The 27883-nt window shown below is 41.3% G+C and overlaps 1 protein-coding gene across 1 annotated transcript in view; it reads left to right on the plus strand.

Annotated features, from left to right (window-relative positions):
• LOC106510400 (uncharacterized) overlaps nucleotides 1-27593 on the plus strand; it is a 422513-nt gene extending 394920 nt beyond the window's left edge. Inside the window, exons 13-19 of the mRNA XM_085024903.1 lie at nucleotides 3290-3615; nucleotides 4553-4661; nucleotides 7074-7195; nucleotides 7597-7695; nucleotides 13756-13923; nucleotides 16947-17093; nucleotides 25000-27593. The gene's annotated coding sequence lies outside the window, so the exon portion shown is untranslated. The remainder of the gene's footprint in view (nucleotides 1-3289; nucleotides 3616-4552; nucleotides 4662-7073; nucleotides 7196-7596; nucleotides 7696-13755; nucleotides 13924-16946; nucleotides 17094-24999) is intronic.
• The last annotated feature ends 290 nt before the right edge of the window (nucleotides 27594-27883 follow it).

The raw sequence follows: 27883 nt of genomic DNA on the forward strand, positions 1-27883 counted from the left end.
AGACCCATGTTGTTCATGGGTCAGCTGTATATTATTTGCATACTTGCAGTGGGAATTCATAATTTTAACTCTGTATTCACAAAGTGTAAGGGGTAACAATATTTCTACATTTCTTCTGAACAAAACAAAAAACTTAAATCACCCATCCTATATAACATTTTTATGTTATTGTTTCAAAAATTATAATTCCATATTGATTTTTATTACTCTTTTTTTTTTTTTAGAAAACAGTCCATGTTTCTTTATATTTTTTCTCATGGTTAGCATTTTATTTTTTCACAGTTTCTTCTTACATCCCACTACTTTTCATTTCTGTTTCCTTCTTATTCAAGTACATCCTTTAGTCATTTTGGTGAGGATGATAAGCTGTCTCAGTCACTACATGTCTGAAATAACCTTATTTCACTCTCACTTTTTTTTTTGCAATTTAAAAAAATTTTTTTTTACTTTTCATTTTATTTTATTTTTTTAATTGTTATTTCCCCAATACAATTTTTTTTTCTATTGTACAGCATGGTGACCCAGTTACACATACATGTGTACATTCTTTTTTCTCCCATTATCATGCTCCATCATAAGTGACTAGACCTAGTTCCCACTGCTACACAGCAGGATCTCATTGCTAATCCATTCCAAAAGAAATAGTCTGTATCTGTTAACCCCAAGCTCCCCAATCCACCCCACTCCCTCCCCCACCCCCTTGGCAACCACAAGTCTGGTCTCCAAATCCATGATTTTCTTTTCTGTGGGAAGGTTCCTTTGTGCCATATATTAGATTCCAGATATAAGTGATATCATATGGTATTTGTCTTTCTCTTTCTGACTTATTTCACTCAGTATGAGAGACTCACTCTTGAATTTTAGTTAAGCTAGGCATAATTTCATCCTTTTCTCACTTCTATTTTGTTGCTGCGAAGTCTTTTGTCAATCTAGTTATCCTTCCTCAGGAGGGAATACATTTTTGCCCTATGGCTACATTAAAAGACGCTTGCTCAATCCATTATTATTTGTCAGATGTGAATTTATTCCTTTTACCTTTCTTGGTACTAAAATGCTTCTTCAATCTATTAATTCATGTTTTTAATAAATTTTGAAAAAAATCCCGTATCTTTGAATATTTTCTCTCATCCCTCATCACCCTCTATGGTCTGTCCTTCTTGTCACTAACATACCTTTAAAATTTCAAATGTTCTATCTTTACGTGCCTCTATGCAACATTCTATGTAGTTCCCTCATATTTCACACCAGGTCACTACTTTTTTTTTCATATGTCTTATCTGCTGTTAATTTGTCTGTCAATTTTTTAATCTAACTAAGATTACATTTAAAGCAATTCCATTTAGTTTTCCTTCAGATCTAATTGTGTTTCAGTTTTCAGTCTATTTTTTAAATTAAGGTTTTTAATTTCCTATTTTATAATCTCCTTCAGATATAACAGTATCTGAAATTATGGAGATGCTTATCCTTTCTTATGTTTGCTGATTCTCTCTTATGGTGCATCATTCCCTCATGTGATTTGTGATTGTTGACTGTGAGTTCATCTTTATCTGTATTTTCTTTTTGAGGGTCTCATGTGCCAGGGTAGAAATGTTTTGGTTTTTTTTTTTTTTTTTTTTTTTTTGTCTTTTTGTCTGTTGTTGTTGTTGCTATTTCTTGGGCCGCTCCCGCGGCATATGGAGGTTCCCAGGCTAGGGGTCCAATCGGAGCTGTAGCCACCGGCCTACGCCAGAGCCACAGCAACGCGGGATCCAAGCTTGCGTCTGCAACCTACACCACAGCTCACGGCAATGCCGGATCGTTAACCCACTGAGCGAGGGCAGGGACCGAACCCGCAACCTCATGGTTCCTAGTCGGATTCGTTAACCACTGCGCCACGACGGGAACTCCTAGAAATGTTTTTACATTCCTTGCAGTAGGTTCATTTGCCCCTGGTTTCTATCTAAGACAAATCCTCACAGTGTTTCTTTGCTTAGGTTACCATCACAGTCAGGAAGGTACATTGCAAGGCCATATCTGCAGATATTTCAAGTTTGGGTTTTGATATTTCATGTGGAAAAAGGGGGCTTTTTGTCTTGCCTAAAGTCCCAAGGAAAGACCAACATTCTTGCTGCTTTCATGACCTCGTAGGTGGGGGTTTCTTCCCTGACTCACTCTCTCTCTCTCTTTTTTTTTTTTTGGTCTTTTTAGGGCCACACCCACAGCATATGGAGGTTCCCAGGCTAGGGGTTGAATCAAAGCTGCAGCTGCTGGCCTACACCACAGCCACAGCAACGCCAGATCCAAGTTGTATCTGTGACCTATGCCGCAGCCCCTGGCAATGCCAGGTGCTTAATCCACTGAGCAAAGCCAGGGATTGAACCTACATTCTCATGGATGCTAATCTGGTTCTTAACCCACTGAGCCACAATGGGAACTCTTTCTCCCTGATTCTTGCATGGTGAGAAAGAGGGTTAGAACCTTTTGCATGTGCCTCAGCTCCAGCTGCACGTTTAGTCAGGCCCAAGGCCACATCCTCTCTGTGTTCTTTCCGTGTGAACATGAAAACCCCAACTCCTCGCTATTGAGAAATGCATCTGAATCTAACATCCCTTGGACTGGTCTCATGTTCATTTGTTCACTCCTTATTCTGGCTGTTCATTCTGTATCTGGGAGTTTCTTTATTTTGAGCTGATGTGTGATTAATTAAATGATGCTATATTTTATCTGTATATGTGTTTCTTCCAGGAAGGCGCTCTGCACTAGATCTATCTATAATGTTGCCAGAACTGAAAGTGTTCCCATATAACCTCATTTACAGAGATATATTTAAGTATAATTTTTTGCCGCATTTTAGCTGTAACTAATGTAACTTCCTTCTACCTAAGTTTTTTTTTTCATCCAAAAAAAGGGGGTAATTAGTCATACCTACTGCATTTGACCGTCAGACGATTAAATGAAATGATGCATACAAGCTAGAGAGGTCAGTTGGGTTATCAGCATAGTCCAGGTCAAAATGGGAAAGGTCTATATGATCTCTGAGCCTATTGAAATGGAGTTGGTGAGAGCATTGAATAAAGATCGATTAACAGCATAGATCTAATAATAATCAATCGCCCACTAAATGTCAGCCTGGAATGTCCCAGAATGACTTGAAGGATTCAGGGTAGATCTGGATGGCTTTATCCAAACTGGGGGAAACAGAGGGGAGAAAAATCTCATTGGAAACATAATGATGAGTTCAGCTTGAGACAGTTTGGGGATTATTAGCAAAAATGGTCCTAATTATTTCCCTATCCATACTTCTTTGCAGTGAGATGTTTGCAGTTCTTACTACTAAGAAGTGGAATCCACTCCATCCCTCTTCTCACACCCCTTGAATCTGGGTTGGCCCTGAGACCTAGATGGGCCAATACAATGCTGAGAAAGCAATGGTGTGCCAGTGCTAAACCTAGGCATCAAGTGGCTCTGAATACTTCAGTTCTTTCTCTCGGTGCCGTGCAGCCCCTATGCGAGCAAGCAAGCCTAGGCTGGCCTACCGCAGAGTGGAAGATCACATGCAAGGGAGACAAACCATCCTGACTGAGGCCATCCTGGACCAGCCAGCTCCTGCCTTACTAGCCAGCTGACCACAGACATGTGAGTGAGTCCATCCAGTGCTAGAAGAGCCCCGCAGCTGAGTCCAGCCCAGGTTGCCAACCCACAGAATCATGAGCTACATTAGTAGCTAGTGTTTTGAATCACTAAGTTTTGAGGTAATTTATTCTATAGCCAAAGCTAACTTTTGTAGACGTATGAAGTTTGAGATACCTGTGAAATAACCATTTAGGTATGTTCAGTAGGAAGGCTGCATCCTCGACCTGGATCTCAGTAATGTAAATGACGTTCTAGGTGGAGATTTGGGGGTGATCAGCATAGGGACGGTCACTGAGGTCGAAGATGCACACGGGTATATTTCTTTTTCTTTTTTTTTTTTTTTTTTTTTTTTTTTTTGCTATTTCTTTGGGCCGCTTTACTGTTCACAGGATATTTTTATTTATTTTGTCTTTTTGTTATTTCTTTGGGCCGCTTCCGCAGCATATGGAGGTTCCCAGGCTAGGGGTCTAATCAGAGCCGTAGCCACCGGCCTACGCCAGAGCCACAGCAACGCAGGATCCGAGCCGCGTCTGCAACCTACACCACAGCTCACGGCAACGCCAGATCGTTAACCCACTGAGCAAGGGCAGGGACCGAACCCGCAACCTCATGGTTCCTAGTCGGATTCGTTAACCACTGCGCCACGACGGGAACTCCGGGTATATTTCTTATTTTCCGAACAAGATGTTCATTTTCTGGTGGTCACGACTACTGTGAAATATGGCTCTTCATTAAGCTCTACTGCTGTCCTTTCTGAGAAGAAGCTATGATGCAGTGAGTAAGTAGGAAAAAAGTGCCTCTGAGAAAGTAATGGATTTTTCTCTTGAGCTGGTCCGAGGTGTTCTACTGCTTAAATCATTCCTCTCAGAATGAAACGTTTAGAAGACACCGTTTAAATCGGCCCTTTCAGTAGAACAGTTTCTACCTCTCCTTTTTCTAGAAGGCCACTCTCCCCGATGTCTGGTCACATCCATGCAGAGAGATGCAGCTCAGAAGTGAGAGGGGACCAGCAGCTGTGTGAGTCAACCGAACTGCAGAGTCTTCCGCCTGTGAGTCATCCTGTGTTGACCCCGTGAAGTTGGGCATATGGCTGTTCTCCTTTTACAGATAAAGAAATGGAGATTCCTGAGTTTGAAAAGCTGCTCCGGGTCATTCAGCGAATCAGTTGAAGGGCCAGGGTTCAAACCTGCTTTTCTCACTCCAAGTCTTTTGCACTTCCCACCCCATTAGCACAGCCCAGATGAGGTTCTTTTCACAAGTGCAATTGGATTCAGGTCTCACCACACTCGGTGAGGTATTACTAATCATTTTAAAACTTCCTGTGTCCTATAAAGCTTTATTTTTGTCCTCCCCTACCCACTGTTATACAGATTATCTTCTCCTGTCTAAAATCCCGTGGCCACCTCTCCACGGGGCCCGAGAAATAGGGCAGGACCAGACTGGGTTATGCTCCCCAGTGAGTCACGCTAACCTATCTTGTCATTAGAAATGGCTCTGCGTCTTTATCTGCCCACAAACTCTAATTAATGATCATTTAACTGTACTGTCAACTCTGCTTAAATTTGAGTGATACCAGTTGTTTCTTCCCTGGGCCAACCAATAGCAAGCGGGGAGGGCACTCATGCATGCCGTTGTCCGGGTGGCTCTGGGCCTATAGCAGCCCAGTTTAATGGGCATTCAGAGCTCATTAGTGAGGAAACACATCGGGAGTGACCGCTCCAGTGCCACACGTTGCAACTAATAGCCCTGCCGAACAGACTCGTTTCTGTTTCTGCTCACTTGTTGTGAAATCCTTTCAATGTCAACAAGTGGTCGTGTCGGCAGGAGCCCGCCATCCTGCCCAGCAGTTTTAGCCGTTGCTCTCCTGAGCCAGACTTGTGTCCTCCTCCATTGTCAGGCCCCACAAAGGAGCCTGAGCAATCACAAAGCCTTCACAGCCATTCATCATCAGCTCACCGATTCCGCAGGCAAGATTGCCCACCAGAGTGTGGGCCAGCCCGTGGGCCTGGCATGTGTGGGTCCGGAGGCGGGACCCTGGGCCTTTGGCCCTCTCTGATGGGGATCTGAACAGCCCGGACATAGGAGGCCGCAAGAGCTCCCTGTAATGTATAGAATTAGACTGAGAAGGTGTGATGAGCATAATGGACAAAATAGCAGGTGTGGTGAGGTTGGGTCATTCTCTAGTCTGGAAAAGCAAATGAATCCTCTGATCAAAGGGGAGATTGCACCAAATAGGTTTATCTACTCAAGGGGTGTAGATCCTTTTATTCCGGAATAACGTGGTCCATCTGCCCAGTACATAGAAGTGGAAGTTGTCTATAAAATGTCATGTAGGAGACATGGCCCAGTGGGTTAAGAATCTGACTGCAGCGACTTGGGTTGCTGCAGAGGCACAGGTTTGATCCCTGGCCCAACACAGTGGGTTAAAAGGATCCAGTGTTGCCCAAACTGTGATATAGGTTGCAGATGTGGCTCGGATTCAGTCCTTGGCCTGGGAACTTCTATATGCCATGAAATTAAAAAAAAAAAAAAAATGCCATGCAAACTTTCTAAGCTTTCATTATTAGGTCTTTAGAAAGATAGGTGATACTCCTATTTGTGCAGTGTTTTGATAACCAAGTGGTTGAGAATTGGCCATATTTGCCTGAAATACACAAGTACTAAAAATGATTCTTCAAATATAGACTCTCATACATTGGGAAAATGCTTTTTTAATTTTTTTAAAAAAAATTTAATTGCAACATTGTTGATTTATAATGTGTTAGTTTCAGGAATACAGTAAAGATTCAGTTTTATATATGGATATAAAACAGAATATATATGTATATCTATTCTTTTTCAGTGGGTGTGTTTGTGTGTGTGTGTATATATATTCATTCTTTTTTTAGATTCTTTTCCATTATAGATTTACATGATAGTAAATGTGGTTCCCTGTTCTATATAGTAGATGTTGTTTATTTTACATGTATTAGTGTGTATCTGTTAATCCTACACTCCTAATTTGCTCCTCAACAAATACTTTCTATTTTAACCAAAAGAATAAAATTTCCTCTCCTTGGATATAATTCTTTATTGTTTCAGAGCTCTCCCAATAAAGTGTCTGTTGTGATTCATTTTGTATTTGACAAAGCAGGAAACAAAAAAAGTGATAAAGATCCTGAACTCCCTGGCTCACCCTCCAAGCCCCAGACCTGCCCTTTGTATGCTTTCCGTGTCACCTTCTGTATGTGGTTCTATATATACTACTCTTCTAGTTCAGGTCCTACTGGATTTTTAAAATTATTGGTGTCTGAGTCCCTTGCTAGACTGATATCTAGAAAGCTGTTTCTGCTTCTTGCCCATCTTACTGGATTCAGCCCATATCAACGAATGGGTGCTCAATAATTATTTGTTGAATTAAGTAATTGATGTCACAATGTTGTGAACAAGCAAATGTTTACCTTTGCATTTTCACCCTACAGGTGCCACCAAAAGCAATCAGGCTGTGAAACTTTCCAGAGCGTTCCATCTACCTCACACACTGTGCAAATCGAGGGCTTCAGGATACATAGGTGAAAATCACTTCCTCATCAAAATATTTGCGGTAAGAGAAGCTAGTTTTTTCACATCCATGTTCTAACACATAGGTTGTCACCAAATTTTTCATGTGTTCTCCTAAGACGTGGTTTCACTTTACAGTTATCTGCTTTCACTGTTACCTGTTATCTAGCTGCCAATAACTGAGCCCCTGCTATATGCCAAGACACAGAGTCATGACTTTATAGGCTTTTATTAATGCCATGACTCAGCAGGGAAGCCTGAAGGCTGGGCAGCCCTTCTATACGTTGCTATATCTGCAGCTCTTTGCAAAGGCTGTGTATTCATAAAATATTCTGAAATTTCTTTATGGATGTTCTGATTCAGATGCAAAGACATGCTAAAAAGGAAAGGAATTCTGTTTCCTAATGCGTCACTCGGGTTTTCTTTGTGGTGCTTCTCTCACAGGGCACTTTGAAAAGATCACCGCCTCACATGTGGAGTTTACTTCTGTGGGTGAAGGTGCACAGAGTCAACGTTAAGCACATGACCTTGCTCCTTTTTAAGGTGAGTGATGACATATCAATTTCCAGAGGCAGTGCAAGTGATGAATAAAAACTCAGACTTTGAAGCATTTTCACAATTATTAAAATAAGAAAATAAAGAAACTTACTTCCTTACAGTTTCCTTTTTTAAAAAGGTGGGGTTTCCATATTTGCTTAGTTCTGACCTTTACAAGTGCAGTTTGGTCATACATGTTTTATATAAACTATCCCATTTAATCTTTCTAAGGATGCTATGTAATAAGTTTTACTATCATCCCCATTTTACACAAGAAAAAAAATTGAGGCTTAGAGGAATTAACCAGTCTACTAAGGTTAGAGAGCTAAAAGGCCACGGAACCTGGATTCAGGCTTCTTTCTAGGGCTTATGTCCTTTTTTAAAAAATAAATTATAATTGAAGGATAGTTTCTCTATAATGCTATATGTTATAGGTGCACAATTTTTAAAGGTTATACTCCATTCATAGTTATTGTAAAATACTGGCTGTATGTCCTGGGTAGTACAGTTCATTTTACACCTAGTAGTTTGTACCTCTTAATCCCTACCCCTGTCTTGCCCCTAACCCTCTCTCTCCCCACGGGTAACCACTAGTTTACTCTCTATATCTGTGTCTGCTTCTTTTTTGTCATACCCACTAGTCTGAAGTGACATCACACAGTATTTGTCTTTCTCTGACTTTCCTTCCCTAGCATAAAACATAGGGCTGTGTCCTTGACAAGAGTATATGCCGCCCTCGGTTCCCCTTGAGAAGCAGTGGCTGAAGTTTCAGTTTGTCTTGCATCTTTCGGCTGTCGCACATGGCACAGTCTCTTGCAGTGCCAGAGCTGCTTTGGCAATATTGGTCCCGTGCTCCTAGCAGGAAGTCCCTAGGAAGGCCTTCCAGCATGTAACCTGCTATCTCCTGTCCTTCAAGCCCTGTAAGAACAGCTCTCTGCTGCCCGAGCACCTCTAACATTTTGCAGTAGGACACACGGGTACTCGTTTTGTTTTTATCGTGCATCCGCTACAGCGTGTCCCAGAGGAAGTGTTAGAGAACTGGGGTTAAGAGCGGATTTTGTGTCCCATCTGCGTGGGTGGGGAATGCAGGGCTTTGCAGGCACATTACTTTGGGGGACTTTAAAAAGGGTAATTGAATTGTTGAAATCAAATTTGGGGGCCCCTGTCACAAATCATTACCTTGTCTTCCCTCCATCTATCTCCTTGTTCTTCAAATTAATGGCACATACCACACACTGACCTCCATTAGCTTAATTTGGTCGAGACATTTTCCAGCCCATATCATCAAAATGAGAGAGGAAATTATGTCGAGACCAGGGGACCATCTGTGGAGAGCAAAATGTTAAAGCAGCAGGAATTTTTCTGCATTTTCTCATTTTTTGGTTTTTGAAACTACGCTGTACAACTCTAGATACTTATAATTACTAACTCAACACATTTCTCAGACTCCTGGCTTTTGCCTTTGGTAAATAAGATTGGCATTTCTATTGTCTAGAATGGCATTCAAAATATTCTTATCCTCAAATCTTAACACATGAGGTACATAAAAAATTAAGAAGGCTTTGACTTCTTAATCAAATGTTTCTCTTAACTGAGAGTACTGAACATAGCTCTCTAGGGCTTGTCTCTCTAGCATCTCACAAAAATTGTTGTGAAATACAGGCATCTCCAAGCACACCCGCTCCAGACAAAATTTTTAATGCACCGATGCATTAACCAGCTCTGTACTCCTTCCTTCTGTAAACTAAGGGGTCTTTCTAAATTCCCTGTTGGGTTAATTATCATCAACATAGCTTTGAGGTTAAGAAATACGATCTATAGGTGAACAGTTACTATATAATTCAGTTTAGCGTGTGCTTTTTGAGTGTGTTCTAGGAATTATTCAGGGCCAAAAGGTCACCTTTGGAGAGGACATTTCTCTCTCTTTTTTTTTTTTTTTTTTTTTTTTTTTCTGCTTTTTTAAGGCTGCACCTGCAGCATATGGAGGTTCCCAGGCTAGGGGTCGAATCGGAGCTGTAGCTGCTGCTGGCCTGTGCAATGCAGGATCTGAACCACGTCTGCACCCTAGGTCAGGTCACAGCAATGCTGGATCCTTAACCCACTGGGCAAGGCCAGGGATCGAACCTGCATCCTCACGGATGCTAGTCAGATTCATTTCCACTGTGCCACAAAGGGAACTCCCGAGAGGAAAGTACTCTTGAATAGGGTACAGGTAGAATGATCATTTACCTACCAAAATTGCTATTGCAAGCATTCAAAAGTCCCTCCATAAATTCCAGATAGGCCTAGGGAGGAAGTCCGATGAAGCACATTGGAAAAGGGAGCAGAGACCTGATGGTGACCCTGGTTCTTCCTTCACCAGCAGTGTGACTGTGGCCATGTCCCTCAATTTTGACACATCTTAGCTTCCTCGTGTGTTAAACCAGGCCTTGGACAAGATCTAGGTTTTCTATCCATTTCCCATCAAGGACCTTTTAAATACCTTTCCCTCCAGTTCCTTATGTTTTGAAAGACAGTCTACAAAAGAACATTTATTAATGATTATTTTTTTTCGTTAATGATTTATTTTCTACCAGAAACATCCGTAGTATTGCCAGTTGGACCTGTTCATACCAGGTCATCAAACATGACACCCCAAGTTTATACTAATTCAATGATTGTAGCTGAAATCAATAAAATAATTTTTGTGTGTGTGCATAAACCAAACAGTCTCAAACTTTCTCAGTTCATGGCACCCTCTTAGGGCCTCAATTTTGTTAATGGTTCTTCTAGACCCCAAAAAAATTTTAAAAAAGGAAGAAAGTAGCGGTTCTGTTTATTAAATATTTAGATCCAGACAGCTTAGTAGGTATTTATGCCCTACTAACTTAGTAGCCATTTGGAAAAAAAATACACCTAAACTTTAAAAGGATTTTAAGGAGTTCCCTAGTGACTCAGCAGGTTAAGTATCAGTCATTATCACTTCTGTGGTGTGGGTCATGGCTGTGGCATGGGTTCAGTCCCTGGCCCAGGAACTTCACGTGCCAGAGGTGTGGCCAAAAAAAATTAATTAAAAAATAGGAAGATTTTATTTCATTCTTATAAAACCACAATTATAGGTGTATATGCCTCTTGGGCATCACTACCTTATCAAATCTTGCAATCAGATTTGTAAACAGGTTATTACCAGATAATGATAATTTTTTTTCCGGTTACACATTGATTTTTCACATGGCACTCATTTGCTTTTTACTGTACTACTTACAGAAAACTAACTTTCATGAATAGGACCTTATCGAAAGAAATGTAGCACAATTTCATGTTGAAATTGTGGACTAGCCAGAGCTAAATATTTCCCTTAGGGCTGACAGATTCTGAGTACTGCTGTTTCTCCAGATATAAAAAATGTCCTGCAGTATCCCTCTGCGTTCGCTGAGGGCCTGCCTGCCCCCTCACTCCTGTATTCCTTAACACATTGTTTGGGAATCACAAAACTATGCAATTTTATCATGGCCAAATACTTCATTTTCAGCAGGCTTTCTTAAAACTAGGAAGAGAGCTAAGTGATGCCATTATGACTTGGAGAGACCACCCCAGGTCGGGAACCACTAAACCGGAGTCTAGAACTGCAGAGTCCTCTTTTTATTAAATTGTTTGGCTGACAACGTCACTGCTTGATTCATATGAGTTCCTATTACGGCTCAGTGGTGACAGACCCTACTAGTGTCCATGAGGATGTGAGTACCAGACGCCATCACGAAGGGCTGTTATTAGGACGGACCATTAGAACCGCCAGCATAGCCATGTATGCTGCTCGCTGGCATGAAGGCTCCACAGCAAGCATGGGCTCAGTTCCCCATGCTTCCTGGGCGTGGCTAAGGATGACATCCCCCTGGGTGGAGGCTGTGCAAGCCCTAAAAGGGGTCGATCCTGGTTTCCTTGTCCTGGTGTCCACAAACTCCTCTCCTAGTTCACACTCCCTCTGGTCCTCTCATTTTCCCTTTGACCCAAGATATTCTTACCTACTGGATGTAGACAGAAGGGCTGGAAGTGGTCACAAGTTTCACCAGCTACACTGTTCACACACTGAGTTCTCTTGGAGTCTTGGTGTTTGAACTGAAAGACCCAAGACTGTTTTCTTCAGGGACATCCCTTTACCCTTATATGAATAGTGGTCATCGTAAGACAAAATGCATGTGTAAAGGCAAAATGTGGGAAGAGGCAGCCAAGGGTAGGGTCACACAGTGTCTAGTTTATACAAATAAATTCTGCTGTAAGATGCTGTAGAATTTGAATCTGTAGGCTTTGGTGAGTTCCTAGATGGAGAGGATGTTACAGAAATGGAGGCAGGTTTAACAACTAACGCAGATATGGTCAAGCTGAGATGGATATTTAAAAAAATTTTTTTAATTTATTAAAATTTTAACTTATTAAAAAAAATTTGGGGAGGGGGAGTTTCCGTCGTGGCGCAGTGGTTAACAAATCTGACTAGGAACCATGAGGTTGTGGGTTCGATCCCTGCCCTCACTCAGTGGGTTGACGATCTGGCGTTGCCGCGAGCTGTGGTGTAGGTCGCAGACGCGGCTCGGATCCCGAGTTGCTGTGGCTCTGGTGCAGGCTGGCAGCTACAGCTCCGATTAGACCCCTAGCCTGGAAACATCCATATGCCGTGGGAGCAGCCCAAGAAATGGCAAAAAGACCAAAAAAAAAAAAATTTTTTTTTGAAGTATAGTTGATTTACAGGGTTGAGCCAATTTCTGCTGTACAACAGAGTGACCCAATCATACACATATGTACATTCTTTTTCTCATATTATCTCCCATCGCATTCTATCCTAAGAGACTAGATAGAGTTCCCTGTGCTACACAGTAGGGTCTAATTGCTTGTCCATTCTAAATGCAGTAGTTTGCACATCTGCTCACCCCAAACTCCCAGTCCCTCCCACCCCTGGCATCTGCAAGTCTGTTTTCTTCTTCCTTTTTTTTTTTTTTTTTTTTTTTTTTTTTGGTCTTTTCTAGGACCGCATCTACGGAATACGGAGGTTCCCAGGCTAGGGGTCAAATTGATTGGAGCTACAGCTGCCGGCCTGCATCACAGCCACAGCAACGCTGGATCTGAGCCGCATCTGCAACCTACACCACAGCTCACGGCAATGCTGGATCATTAACCCACTGAGCGAGGCCAGGGAATCGAACCTGCCACCTCATGGTTCCTAGTCAGATTTGTTAACCACTGAGCCACGACGGGAACTCCTACAAGTCTGTTTTCTATGTCTGTGACTCTGTTTCTGCTTTGTGGGTAGGTTGATTTGTGCTGTATTTTAGATTCCACATGTAAGTGATATCTTTGGGGAAACAGGAAATCAGGTGTTGGGAAGGAATGGCTGCAGAAGTCTCTATTTGAGATTGAAAGTTGGGATTGTCTTTTTAGAAGAGATGACTTAGGAATCGTAGCAAAAATAAAATCACTAAGATGAGGAGAAAGCAAAACTCTAAGAAGGAAAGTAGGAGGAGACCCAGGATATTGATGCGTCACAGTGTCAGGCTGAGTGGTACTGGACAGAGGGGAGAAGGGTTATTCATGCTATAGCAAGGTCAAGTGGTTTAAGGACCGTGGAAAGGATCTGAGTCTCAAACAACCTGGTAATAAGCTTGGCTGCACAGTAATCAAATGTTTCAATATTCAATTATCCCATGATACAACCTTTTTAAAAATTGGCAGCAAAAGCTTGGGAATTGTTCCGTTGGTACTACATGATATTCAATCAGTACCGGCTGGATGGGGGCAGGGGAGGTTGGGTGGAGGGGAGGTAAGAGAATGCATTGCACTGAAGTCACTCAATAAACAGAAAGCATTCTGAGAAAGACTGTCTCAGATGAGTTGTGAATCGTTGTAAAAGATGTATTCTTTTGTTGTTACAGTAATAGAAACAGCAGCTCCGTGTAATTAAGATTTCAGTTAATTTAGATTAGACCCGGTTGTGAATTTCTTCATGGCATACTATCAAAAGGACTGGCAGTCTATGGTGCTTTCAGCTAGGATAGAGTCCCAGAGTCCCAAATTTGAATCCTGTTTTTCTTCCTGCAGATTAACAAAAGAGTGTGCAAAAGGAACTTAAGATTCTTTCCATCTAGTATTAGCTGCCTGGATCTTCAAAGTACCTCCAAGGGCACGTTCCGCCAAAAAGCAGATGGTGGAAAAGCCCTCGTGTTCTTCCTGCTCTGTTGTCCAGTGACTGAGCCGTGTGCCTGACAGGTAACAGAAATCATTTCAGTCCCGTAGCAATCGTCGCAAACAAAAATCCTTTGTGGTTCCCCTTAAGAAATGCGAGGAATCAGAGAAAGGTATTCTCCAACAAAAACAAACCAAACAGAAAAAAAAAAAAAAAAAATTGCTGTCTTTACACCTTGACCCTTCTCCCCAAGTGTTCTGATCAGTTGCCATCAGAGCAGCTGCCACAAGTACTGTTGATGACATCCGTCCTCTCCGTGCCCTCTTATACCGATGTTCTCTTATATTACGGAATTTGACACACCGCTAGATGAAATACAGAACCCTTCCATAGCCACAGGTTCTGCATCTTCACATGCAACCAGCTGCAGATAGAAAATATTTGTTTAAATTCTAAAAAGTTCCAGAAAGGGAAACTTGAATTTCCAGTGAACTATTTACGTAGCATTTACATTGCCTTAGGCATTATTAATAATCTAGAGACAATTTAACGTATATGAGAAGATGTACATGGGTTATATGCAAATACTATGCCATTTTATGTAAGCAGCTTTAGCATCTGCAGATTTTGGTATCCTCAGGGGTCCTGGAACCAGTCCCCTTCAGACACAGAGGGGTGACTGTACTTTATAAGACACTTTTCCCCCCAGGGAGGGCAGAATTTAGTGTTGTAAGAAAACAACAATTGTGCATTCGATGGTAGGGTTCCTCTAGAGGAAAAAAGTGATTTCAAATGAAAAACATTTTGTTTTCTATATTTTTAAATGAAGGACCACAGATCTCCAGGTTTGGCAAGTGATGCCTGAGTAAAAAGGGTCTGTGCCTTGATCACAGTACTTGTCATTGACAATTGAATGCTCCCAGTTTTTAGATTCAGTATGGACTTGCATTATCTTTCGCTAACATGAGGATTTTTTATTTAGATGGGATTTTACATGTCTTCTGTTTCTTTCTCCTGTTTCTATACGACACCAAAGAGACGATAACTCCCTTATCGCATTGCCATACCAGATACAAAAACAGAAAACGAGGAAAAGAGAGAATGAAATACGCTAGTGTTCTGTTACCCCAAGGAAATGTTTGTTCTTGTATCTTTTTTAAATTTAAGACCAGAGGGGGAGGGAAGAAAAAAAAAAAACTTCACAGAGAAGTAAACCTGAGACACTGATTCAAGAGCCAGACAGTTCAATGAACAGGATAATCGGGGTAGTTTTTGACAGGTGCGGCTGCCTGCCTATAGCTGGCATATAATCATTACCATTTTAATAAGGCTCTAATAGGGGGGCTGATCATTCAATGGGGTGTGAGGATCCTAATTCAGCTCCCAATCCCACATGAATGTGCTAGAATTTGCAAGCTTTGTTTTCCTCTTTTGTACCTCTGAATGCCAATAATTACTGGCTATAGATTCAAAAATTCTTAGAACTGGAAGCTAAATTAGCTCTCCTAATACTGCACAAGAATGTCAATACTCATAAAAAAGGAAGCAAGTGGTTTTTTTGTATTCTTTTTTTTTTTTTTTTTATTACACTTGTAGGCATTGTGGAGACAGCAGTTGAAGTGGGCTGGCTTACAGCATGAATAATGACATTACTGTCCGTCTCACAACGAGCCCTCCCCCTCCCAGGAACAAAAAGTTATCCATGGGTCCCAGGGAAATAAGTCTTCTAAAATCATATATTGCTTTTTAGCTTCCGGCTTTTCCCGTAGTCAAAGAATCCATGCCTTCTCTCTAGCCTGGTTTAGAGACCAGATTTGTAAATATTCTGTAACTCCCAGTTCAACTGTAAGTGTCTCCCAGGAAATAAAAAAAAAAGAAGATCTTAAACCACCCCAAAGCCTATCTCCAAGAGATGCTTCATAGTCCAAGTACTTGGATTACAGGTAGAACTGTAATGATAAGTACTATCAGATTGGATTACAAGGTGCTCGGTGCTTTATTTGATCCTTCAACACCTCTGTGAGGTAGATACTATTTGGGTAGGCACATTTTCAGAGGATGACACTTAGAGTGATGAAATAATCTACCTGGCCATACCTCCAGGAAGTGGTAAAGAAAGGATTCAATTGCCCATATGCCACAATTTCAGTTTGTTTCTTATGGGTGACACTTGTCTGAAACTTCCAGGGCTTGTGCACCGAATTCAGTGGTGAAGGTCCCTCACCCCACATCTCACCCAGTGTGACAAGGTGCCACAACCATTCATTTCCCCAGCAGTCAGCAGAAATGTTCCTTCGTGGAGGTGGGAACGTGGGTGAGGTCATACTCTGGCTGACGCCAGGAACTGACTTGCAGGAATTCTTGAATTCCCCTCCTTCATGCATCAGACCACTCTCTCTCCAAACAAGCTGGGGAAGGTGAAATCTTTGGTGGCCGATGAGTCATCTCCAAAGTGTCGTTTGTCTACACTGGTGACTTGCTACATCTCCTTTCTTTGGGAGTCATGCCAGATGCGCTGCCAGCTTCTAACACAGTGTGAGGGGGTGGCTGCGTACCAAAGGCCTTTTAGATAAGGCCGCACACGTGCTCCCCTTAAAACAGGCTCTCTTCAGTGTCCGTCACTGACCTGTACCCGTTGTTAAAGTCCAGGAATGCTGACTACCATTGTCAGGTCTTCAGTTGTTAGTTATTTAGCTGATATACTTTATTCATACAAGTTTTAACTAAAAGAGACTTTCTTTTTTAAATGATTTTTATTTTTTCCATCATAGCTGGTTTACCGTGTTCTAAGAGACTTTCACCTTTACAATTCGGAGAGCTGAAGCATCCTGACCATTGTCACATAGTGAACGAGTGAACTTGACACCAGAATCCAATTTTCATAATGCTTCAGATTATTTTCATTGTCATTCAAAGGCACTGGGGACCTTTAAAACACACACCCACACACACCTCCACAGATTTCACCCTAACCCGTGTGAATATCACTAGGAAAAGATATTATTAGGCCTAATTCTCCTATGAAAGATTGGTGTCTCACAACTGCATTCCGACGGACCCATATGTATAAGATAAGCCAATCGACATTATGTGTTTCTTTCCTTAGGTGTCCGAATCTGATTTTGTGTCACTCAGTGCAACCCTGCATTAGCTGTGGCTGTCAAAGAAATGACCTCAACATTTAGCACCCGAAGGCAGCAGTGAACATTTTCGGTCTCGGGGTCTGTAGGCCAGGAGCTCAGGAGCAGCTGAGGTGAGTGGTTTTGGCTCAGGGTCTCTCAGGAGATGGTGCTCGAGATGTCAGCCAAGATTGCAGTCACCTGAAGGCTTGCCAGGCGCTAGATTTGTTTGGAGGACTATTTATTTACCCAGCCATCAAGTCCATCCTTCATGGGCTCACCACGTGCATCTCTGCACTGAGCTGCTTGAATGTCCTTATACGTGACGACTGATCCCCACAATGCAAGTGATCTAAGAGAGAACAAGGGGGAAGCCATCATATGACCTGGTGTCGTTGTCAGGCTCCGTCACTTCGGTAATGTCTTGTTGGTTGCATAGGTCAACCCTATTCAACGTAGGAGAGGACTACTCAGGGTAGGAATACAGGAGGAGCGAATCAGCAGGGGCCATCTGGGAGTGGCTGCCACAGACTCCACAGCAGAGCTCCGGACTCAGGTACTGCTCTGGGTGGAAAAAGGCGTCGTTCCCACTCAACTCATGGGGTAGATGTAAGTCTATGCTGAATCAGAGACCTCAGGAGCAAAATCACAGGCTATCTCACCATTTTTCTGTTAATGTGTGTCTGTCTCATCCAGGGAATATAAAGACCTCTGTTTCTCATTTAGTCATTTATTAATCCTTTCATGTAACAAAAATTTACCGAGGATCTACTACCTGTCGGGCACTGTGATAAGTATTCGGTAACAGCAATAAAAAGCACATCTAGAATGTACCCTCCAGGATTCCACTGCCACCTTTCACAGAAGGGTACCAGTGAAGTACCGTTTCCTCTTGGAAAGTTCTCCTAACATTCTAGGTTTGTGGCTCTTTATTTTGTCCTTAGGGAAAACCTGACTTGTTCGAGGGTCTTACCCCAATTGCCATGCTCTCTAAGGATCAAAGAACGACCAGACCCAGGAAAATGTTAGGCAGATAAGATACATTTCCCAACCAGTGCAGGGAAGAACATTTTGGAAAAGGTCACCTGAACAAGCACAGATCTACAAAAGGTGCAGTATTTACAACTGTTACCGTAGAGATGATACCTGGTCTCCAGTTTTCAGGATCCAGCTCATAACAGTACCTTGGGTATTGAAGTGCATGTTTTACGCTATCGTAAAACTGGACGTGTTAATCATGTCCTTTGAGTAAAAATATTGCACTAATATAAGAAGTGACTGAAATAGGAGTTCCCTGGTGGCCTACCAGGTTGAGGATCTGGCTTTGTCCCTGCCACGGTGTGTGTTCAATCCCTAGCCCGGGACTTTCCCCATGCCTTGGACACAACCAAAAAAAGAAGAAGAAAGAAGTGATGAAAGTACCCATCCCTGACCTGACAGATAATCTTTCTCCCTCTAAATCGCCGAATCTCATTTCACTCCTAAGAAAAAATGGACATGGAAATACTAGTACCTATTTCATAGGATTATATGAGACGCGAATGAAATCATTTGCATATAGCACTTAGCACAGTGCCTGAACCTTGCTGGGTAAGTGCTCAGTTAATAGTAAAATACCCCAGTGTATTATTCTAAACCACTCCCAGATAACTAGCTTTACTTGGGTGGTATTCACTTATTATTATTCTTTTTGACAATTTCGGTAATTAATCAAGAACTCAAATTTCAAACTGTGAACTTTTCCCCAAAAACATTAAAATGCCCCATAGTTAATGGGCTTTAGATATCGTTTCTTCTACATATTTTTCAGTGGTGTTATATGGCTTAGGAACTGGTTATGTGACCCAGTGTAGCTGGTGTTTTTAACAAATTATAGTGTCATTTTGGACTAAAATAAGCATCCTTTTCATCAAAGACATACGTTTCCATCAGTAAAACGGAATAAACATGTTTACTAGTCTTCTGTCATTTAATCCATGACAACATCTTGGAAAGCAGAAATGAACATGCTGATGAAATTACTAGATGCAATAGTCAGTGAAATTAATCTGTGCCGTCCTACTTTTGATAATATCCTTGAGTTTTTCACCTGTCAGAGTTGTCGGTTGTCTGGTGATGGAGCCGAGGGCAGCAACATTTTCTGCCCATGTCCAAGCTTCTGATGGTTTTGTGAGTGTGACCTTTAGAACCAAATGGAGGCCTCCCGTGCTGCCAATTCTGCTGAACCTGACAAAAATGTGATTTCCTGGAGCAAAAGAAAAGGCTTAGAAAGAAGTCTGAGAAGGCTTCTTAGATATCAAATAGCTCTTACGAAACACCGTTTTGATGAAGCAGTGTAAGCGAATCAGAAACATATGTATTAAATTTCCCTCGAGTTATTTGGGGTTTCAAAATCAAGGGATTAAGCCAGTGGCAGGGCGCGCCCTTCAGTTGCGCAGTGCCCTCAGACACCCCCAAAACATGCTGTAGAGGAGAGATTTAGTGGATCCCTCAAAACTGCAGGATATTCTCCACGATCAGCAAGCTCCCAGAACTCACGAAATTGTCTCTTGTCGCCAGCTCTCCAGCCCCATTTCTAGATCAAAGCAGCAGGGTTGGGTACGCAGATACTGGGAGGCTTATCTGTACCGAAGGAATGATCCTTTCCTTGGGTTTGCCATGAATTAGAAATAATCCTCTTTCTTCCATCTTAAACCAGAAAAGAAATATCAGACACATTTTTTTTTTCTTTACTGAGCTCCATTTCTGAAGCTATTGCCCTCAGGAAAATGTGTTAAATGGAGAAGCATTACTAGCTCATCTTTCACTTAGATTGATTGCATAAAGTACCTCTTCAGACTCCCCAGCCCCAAGTCTCTATTTGGCTTGTTATTGGAGGATGTCAGCCGTGGTCTCCAAAGGATGTTAGGGGCATCCTCAAACCATGCTCTTAAACTGTATTCTAACAAACAAACAGATTCCTCGTGTCATAGTTTAAAAGGAGGGAAGGTGGGAGAAGGAATGAGGCGTCCAGAAATCTAACAACAAAAGGCCTGCTTGGAGGTATTGGTGTTCCGTGTGGTGAACAAATTCAGATTAAGTTTAAATCCAGCCAGGTTTGGAGACCATTCTCTTTGGAGCTTGGCGAAATTGGCAAATCAACTATTAAGAAATAGGACTGAAGTGTTTTATCTGTGTTGTCCTTTGTAATTAGGCTGCTGAATAACAGAAGTATTATCACACCAGGGTTAGTGCCAGAGGATTATCCAAAGTTTTACAAATGGGATGCTAAAGTGGCCCGAACAGGTGCACACACAAAGACTAAGGGAGGGGGAAAGTAAGAGAATGAAAGCTGAGGCCTACTACTTTCAGCCACATCATAAAATTAATGGTTTCTGTAAATGAATGGCACGGTTAGATTACCATTGAACTTGTAAAATTAGAGGAAGGAGTCAGATTCTTCATTACACTCCTTTTTCTCTCTCTTTTTTTAATTTGAACGGAGGAGGTCGACCTTAATTGTCGTTTTACCTCAAAAAAAAAAAATCTTTTCATTCGAATAATTTTGCAGCAGGCACAGTGACTCCTCAAAAGAATTGTGCTTTCTGAAATCTTTTTTTTTTTTTTTCCCCTCCTGGTCTGCTCATGTGACCTGTGTGCTGGAGAGAAAAGTGAGTTTGATTTCAAGGAGCTCATATTTGAGAAACTGGTGACTTTGAAAAGAAGAAGTAAAAGCAGAACAGCTACTACCTTCAAAACAAGAGTGAAAATGGAAAGCCAAATGGGCTTCATATAGGCAAATTAAGGGTTACTATTTTTTATTACAAGCCTTGCTTAGAATTAGAAGTGAATGTGTAGGAGCTCCTGAATTCTAGACATCCTCACTTAGACTTTATATTAACTTCCCCCAAATGTATCTATTTTCCAATATAATGGTAGTTCCATTCATTTAACATGGAGTTACCTTTTTATCTTTTTTTTTTATTATTATTTACTTGCACAAAAGTTCTAAATTATTTAACTTTGGAAATTTGGATGTTCTGAGGCTTCTGTAGAAAAGACGATTCATTTCCATTTCAACCAACTCTTCAGTACTCTCTTACCCAGTTTTCCTGGAGAAATACAGCACACATTTAATATTTGTCAGTCCAGGTAAGCCTGCAGCCCTGACTCTGCTTGCCTAAGAACCTGACAGTACTACCAAATTTCCAGGCCTCCCCAGGGTACCACAAGTATGTCTTTATTTTAGCCAATATAATGTGTATAAAGTATGAAACTCAGCTCCTGACAACTGACAGCGTCTCAATACATACTTTGCTGTTGTCGTTATTGCTGTTGCCATATTGTCAACAAATCCTCAAATACATCTCACCAGATACAGCAGCTGCCAAGAGAAACAGCCTGGTGCTTCCTGTACAACCACAGAATCCAGTGTGTCAGCGTAACCCATGGCCGTGAAACTGTGTCATTGACACCTCCTTCCATAGGTGAAATATACCATCTGAATTTCATCATGCACTAATCAAATGACCTGTCAATCATGTGGAAATTATTGTTTATGTAGCTTTTGGAGAAAAAAATCAAAACTTTTACATACATCTACAACTGAATCTCAAGAGTTTGCTTACTAGTGAAAAATTGGAGACAATTTTTTCCAAGTAAAAACGACCAACTCCACTTGGCATTTACTAAATACTCACTAGATCAGGCCCTCTGCTCGGCACAAATGTCCAACATTACACTGAATTTTCCAACAAAACTTCAATGAAAGTCTTGTTTTTTTCTTTTCCATAGTTGAGGAGGCTGGAAGTTAGAAATGTTAGCTTTGTCAAAAGACAGAACAAGCAGCAAGGTCAGATGAACCAGGACCATTCTTGTAACGAAACAGCTAGTGCAGTTTGTGGTTGTATCACCTATTTCAGTAGATATTTATTAATCAAAATCAAAAGATTCTGCTCATATGTTCCAAAATCTGTAGAAAACCCAACATTGATATATAGAAGTTTTCCCCTCGGTTTTGTATATGAAACTACCAGCTGTAGTTTTACCCATCTCAAGAATGATAGACTTCAAAATCCATACCTGAGATGAAAAAAAATTTAAGTTAAGCAACTGACAGCAACAATTTGAGAATATAGCTAGAATTTTGACTGGATTTCCAGTAAAGAGATGAGCTAGTTTGCCCTTGAATCTCACATTTCTCATAAAAGGGAGTTCTAATTCGTATGGTTACTGATCAAAATAGAAATTTTACTTTGAAATATCACCCTGGGACAACACTGAGCGTGAACCCCAAGAAAGCATATGGACATTGGGGGATTATGATGTGTCAGTATAAGTCTGTCAGTTGTAAGAAACATACCCACTGGGAGGGATGTTGTAGCGGGGAAGGCTGGGCATGTGAGGGGAAAGGCACATGTGGGAAATCTTTTTTTCTTTTTATGATGGCACGTGTGGGATATGGAAGTTCCTGGACCAGGGGTGGAATTGGAGCTGCAGCTGAGGCCTACACCATAGCCACAGCAACACCAGATCCAAGCTGCATCTGTAACCTATGCCACAGCTTGCAGAAACATCAGATCCTTAACCCACTGATGGAACCTGCATCCTCACAGAGACAGTGTCAGGTCCTTAACCCACTGAGCCACAAAGGGAACTCCATGTGTGTAGGAAATTTCTGTACCTTCCTCTCAATTTTTCCGTGAACCTAAAATTGCTCTGAAAAGTGTTAAAAAAAAAAAAAAGGAGTTCCCATCATGGCGCAGTGCTTGACAAATCCAACTGGGAACCATGGGGTTGCGGGTTCGATCCCTGGCCTTGCTCAGGGGGTTAAGGATCTGGCATTGCCGTGGGCTGTGGTGTGGGTTGCGAATGCGGCTCGGATCCTGCGTTGCTGTGGCTCTGGTGTAGGCCGGTGGCTACAGCTCCGATTAGACCCCTAGCCTGGGAACCTCCATGTGCCATAGGAGTGGCCCTAGAAAAGGCAAAAAGACAAAAAAAAAAAAAAAAAAAAGTTAAAAAAGACAACCCTAATGATGAAACTGGATGCTGGGACTTTGAAGTTGTTTTCACTTCTGTGTCTGCAATTGCTTGTTTGCTTCTCTGGGCTTCACTTCATGTCTCTATCCTCAGTTGGCATGCCCTTTGACCTTGCTGTAAAGCTGTTCCTGAAATGCCCAGTGAATAAGTGTGCCAATCCCATCACAGAAATCTGCTGAGTTCCCCATACTCCCAGCTCGCTGTGTGTCTGCTTCACTGTAGTGCCACTGAATTCACTCAGTTGTAGTATGTTACCAAAAAAGGTCACAATTTACCCCGATCTTTACCTCTTGAATAAAATATGGTGGTGTCGGCTTCATGGCAGTAGTTTTCTAATATTTGTTCTGACTTTAAGCACATGAGATATTTTAAATTGGAAGTAATAACTAATCCTTTAAAAGGATAGGAATGACTTTAAAGATCAGAGGTCAAAGTAGGTGGTCAATAACTATTTGCAGGATGAATGAAGAAATATGTGAATGAAATAAAATGATGTGAGAGAAGAAACTATTAAACAGATTGAAGGTATGTGAGGTTTATACAAGTTGGAGGACTAGGAGAGATAAGATGCTGGAGACAAGAATTCTAGGGTTGGTTAAACCGTGATTTCTGTAAGATAATCATTCATCCTCATTTCCCCAGAGCAGACCTTGTTTACCTGGTTTACATCTACCCTTCTGGTATAATTTTTTTGGGGGGAGGTCTGCACCCATGGCATGAGGAAGTTCCTGGGCCAGGAATTGAACCCTCACCAGAGCAGCAGCCTGAGCCACTACAGTGATAACACTGGACCCTTAACCCACTGTGCCATGAGAGAACTCCCTGGTATAATTGTTCATACCATTCCCTTTCACTCTCTGATGTGCCCTAATTTGAGTGATAAATTCAGTGGTTACTCAATGTATTACCATGTGACATCAGAAAAAATCATTTAAACTTTTCTGGCTTTTTTTTCTCCATGTAAAATAAAATAGTTAAACTAGATAAACTCTGTCTTACCTTCAATTTTGGTACTATCTGTCCCCATTTCTAGAGTATCCACATTCATTCTCCCCTAAATTCCTGCAAATCTGTTCCCACTTCCCACTGGGAACACTAAAAAAAAAAAAAAAAAAAAAAAAAACAGTGACAACATTAAAAGAGTTTTCTGTAGACATTCCCTTGTGGTGCAGTGGGTTATGGATACAGTATCATTACTGCTGTGGTTTGGGTCACAATTGTGACATGAGTTTGATCCCTGATCCAGAAACTTCCACATGCCATAGGTGAAGCAAAAAAAAAAAAGAGTTTCTGTAGAAACAAAATTAGATTAGGGAGGGGAAGAAATATCTGTTTGTCTATTTGTGTTAACAATAAGATTGAGGAAGATTTATATTTGAACATAATGCAGAACATACCCAAGTTAGGAAACTATAAGCCAAAAATAAAAATCTTAAAATTATGCAGCAGTGTATGCTATAATTGAACAAAATAGCCTTATGAAACTAAAAAATTAAGAAAATTATTTTTTATTAATGTCAGATTCACTTATTAATGTGATTAAGAATCAGAATGGAACTGGAATTCTCAAAGACAACGTCAGGGAGTTCCCATTGTGGCTCAGTGGTTAATGAATCTGACTAGGAACCATGAGGTTGCAGGTTCGATCCTTGGCCTTGCTCAGTGGATTAAGGATCTGGCATTGCCATGAGCTATGGTATAGGTTGCAGACGTGGCTCGGATGCCGCATTGCTATGGCTCTGGCGTAGGCCAGTGGCTACAGCTCCGGTCAGACCCCTAGCCTGGGAACCTCCATGTGCCACAGAATCGGCCCAAGAAATTAAAAAAAAAAAGATATTAAAAAAAGCAACATCGGGAACTAAAAGGTGATGGAGTAATGCTTACAGAATTTAGGAGAGAAAATTTATTTTCAACCTAAAATTCTATACCCAGACAAACTATCATTTAGTTGTGCATGTAGAATAAAAAGGCTTTCAGAAATGTAGAGTTTTAGCAAATTGTCTCTCATGTATTCTTTCTTAGGAAACTATTGGAGGATATGTCATTAGAAAAAAATACAAATGGTAACCTAAGAAAATAGAAGCTGTGGAAATCCCAGAATAGAAGATCCAATATGAGGAGAGGAAAGAAAACTATGACAGTCATTCCAGGAGGTAGGACCAATAAAAAACAGTTCTGTATCAGGCCTAGAGAAAACATGTTCAGATTAGACTACCTCTGAAGACCCCAGGAGCAATCCATGAGAAGGTAAAACGTATACATTACCTAATGTTTGAATGTATTCAGAAGAAGTTTACAGAACTTGAGGAGATTTTGAAGTTAAATTAGTGGCTCATATATAAATATCATTTGCATAGACATAGTAATTACTCAGTATTTCTATAGCTCATGGAAAATGGGGTATGGGAAGTGTACGTGTGTGTGTGATGGGAAGAGAGATATTCACCGAGTGGGACGTTAATCAATAAATACACCAAACTGAAAAATCAAAATCTAAATATATGATACAGAGAGAGGTGCACCATAGCATAGTGGTTATCCAGGCAGACTCTCGAGTCAGACTTTCTGGGTTTCAATTCCACCACTGCCAAGTAATAACTGTCTAACCATGGGCAATTTGCTTTGCTTATTGCATCTAAGTTTTATCATCTGAAAACTGGGATCATAATTATCTACCTTGTAAGACTGATATGTGACTACACTTCTAACTTGCTGAGAACAATACTTGGCACAAAGCAAGCAGTACAGAAATGTTGGCTGTTGAGATAAAGATGTTAGAGATGTGGAGGTAAATATCAAAAGAGGAAGTTCCTGTTGTGGCTTAGCTACTAGTATCCATGAGGATGTGGGTTCGATCCCTGGCCTTGCTCAGTGGGTCGGGGATCCAGTGAGCAGTGGTGTAGATTTCAGGTCCCACCTTGCTGTGGCTGTGGTGTGGGCCAGCAGCTGTACCTCTGATTCAACCCCTAGCCAGGGAACTTCCATATGCCGCAGGTGTGGCCCTAAAAAGCAATATATATGTGTATATGTGTATATACATGTGTGTGTGTGTATGTATATATATATTCAACTAAAAAAGTAGAAATTGGTTGTGGGAGGAAGAGGTTGATGCAGTAGAAGGAAAAGTGTTGCTTTTCATATCTTCAAGAAATTTAATTGTTTTTTAGTTTATATTCATGGATAATTTTACCAAAAAAAAAAAAACCACTAAATTTAAAGTGATAGGAATGATATTCTTCCATTTAGCCAAGTTCTGGATAAAGCAGCTTTTGTTCAAATGGCTGCAAATATGATAATAAATAGGATAAGAAGGGTGCACACTTTTTCAGACCACTTGTATTAATTGTGATGCAAGCAATAGAGATGTATTGAGCTAGTTTAAATACAAAGTATTAATTGAAAAGATATTAGGGCGCTTATTGAAGTGATTGGAATGCTGGAGAACTAGGGTTTGAATTGTATCAGTGTGACAGGAAGCTACATAGCCATGACTGTGTTCTGAATCACGTCACATACTGTTAGGTGAGGATTCCATGCTGGTCAGCACTGGACTCTGAATACCTCCCCCAGCTTACACTTAATGCCGGAAGTCATTACTGGCCATGGTTACCACAACTGTCCCTGGAAACAGATGTTCCTGCCATCAGAGTCTTGCCAGAAAGATTTCTCCCCTCCCATGTTGCTTTGTATCATCAACCCCAGTTCAAATCATACTCCCATGCATATGATTAGAGTCAGGAAGAGTTGGGAGACAAATTATCAGGTACTTATGATTTCTGTGGTAGGAGAAGGTATGAAGGTTCTCCTTCCCTGCAGGGGCCATAAGGGAAGTTCCCAATTACAGATCTGGATGAAGAAGACTGTTAATCATCACTTACCTTCACAACCCCTGTCATAGGAGAAGTGCATTATTTACCCCCATTAACTCAGGTTTAACAATGTGACTAACTTTGGCTAGTTAAATATGAGTAACAGTGACATACATCTTCAGGATATGTCAATGACAGTAACTTCAGGACAGCACTAAGAGCCAGCGTATGGTTCTCCCAATTTACTTTTCCAAATATGGAAGCATGCTAAGATGATGTTTCTGCAGCCTACATCCCTGATTGTCTACAGCGAGCAAAGCCTCCTTACCAACCTGTGATCGACATATACATGGGCAAGAAATCAATGTCCTTATTTAAAGCCACCACAATATGGGGAGGAAGTGTTTGTTACTGCAGCTTAACGGATGGTGGTGATTCAGCTGCCTGGCAGTTAAAATCATGGCAAACGCTCACCATAGCCCTTGACTTTGTTGCCAAACATCTTGAAACTTGTTCAGCCATACAAACGTCCTCCTCATCAGTGAGTAACTGTAAGTGTAGCTGCCCTTATGTTATTCCAGAAGACTGTTCTTGGCTGCCCTTCTTTTGTCTTTGGCCTGTACTCTTTCAGAGCTTATCAAGTTTCTGTCTAGTTACTGTCCCTTTTCTCTGTTTCCAGTTCCTGGAACTCAGTCCTAATACTTGATTTTCCCAAACCTTGATGGTGAGTTCTTACAGTGATGGAGCAGTGAACAACACAAACCAAAATTCTAGCCCTTGGGAGCTGACATCCTAGTAGAGAGAAAATGGTAGAGGAGGGATACATGGTAAATACCGTGGAACTAAGGTAACCAAGTTATGGACAAAAGAGAATTCTCTGGGTCGGTGGGAATGGGTAGTTTCAACTTTAGGCAGGGCTGATCAGGGTAGGTCTCATTTGAGCATAGACTTAAAGGATTAATAGAGTGAGCCACATGGCTGCCTAGCAGAAAAATATTCTAGAAAGAAGGAATAGGCTGTGCAAACCCTCTCAAACAAAAGTATATGTAGAATTTTTTAAGCTCACCAAAGTGGTCTTTATGGGAACTCCTGTCTAC

Source organism: Sus scrofa, chromosome 5 (genome assembly GCF_054392235.1).
Source record: "Sus scrofa isolate SSC_HxYL_T2T_F1_AM1 chromosome 5, Sscrofa_HxYL_maternal_Yorkshire_Landrace_v2.0, whole genome shotgun sequence".
NCBI classification, from domain to species: domain Eukaryota; kingdom Metazoa; phylum Chordata; class Mammalia; order Artiodactyla; family Suidae; genus Sus; species Sus scrofa.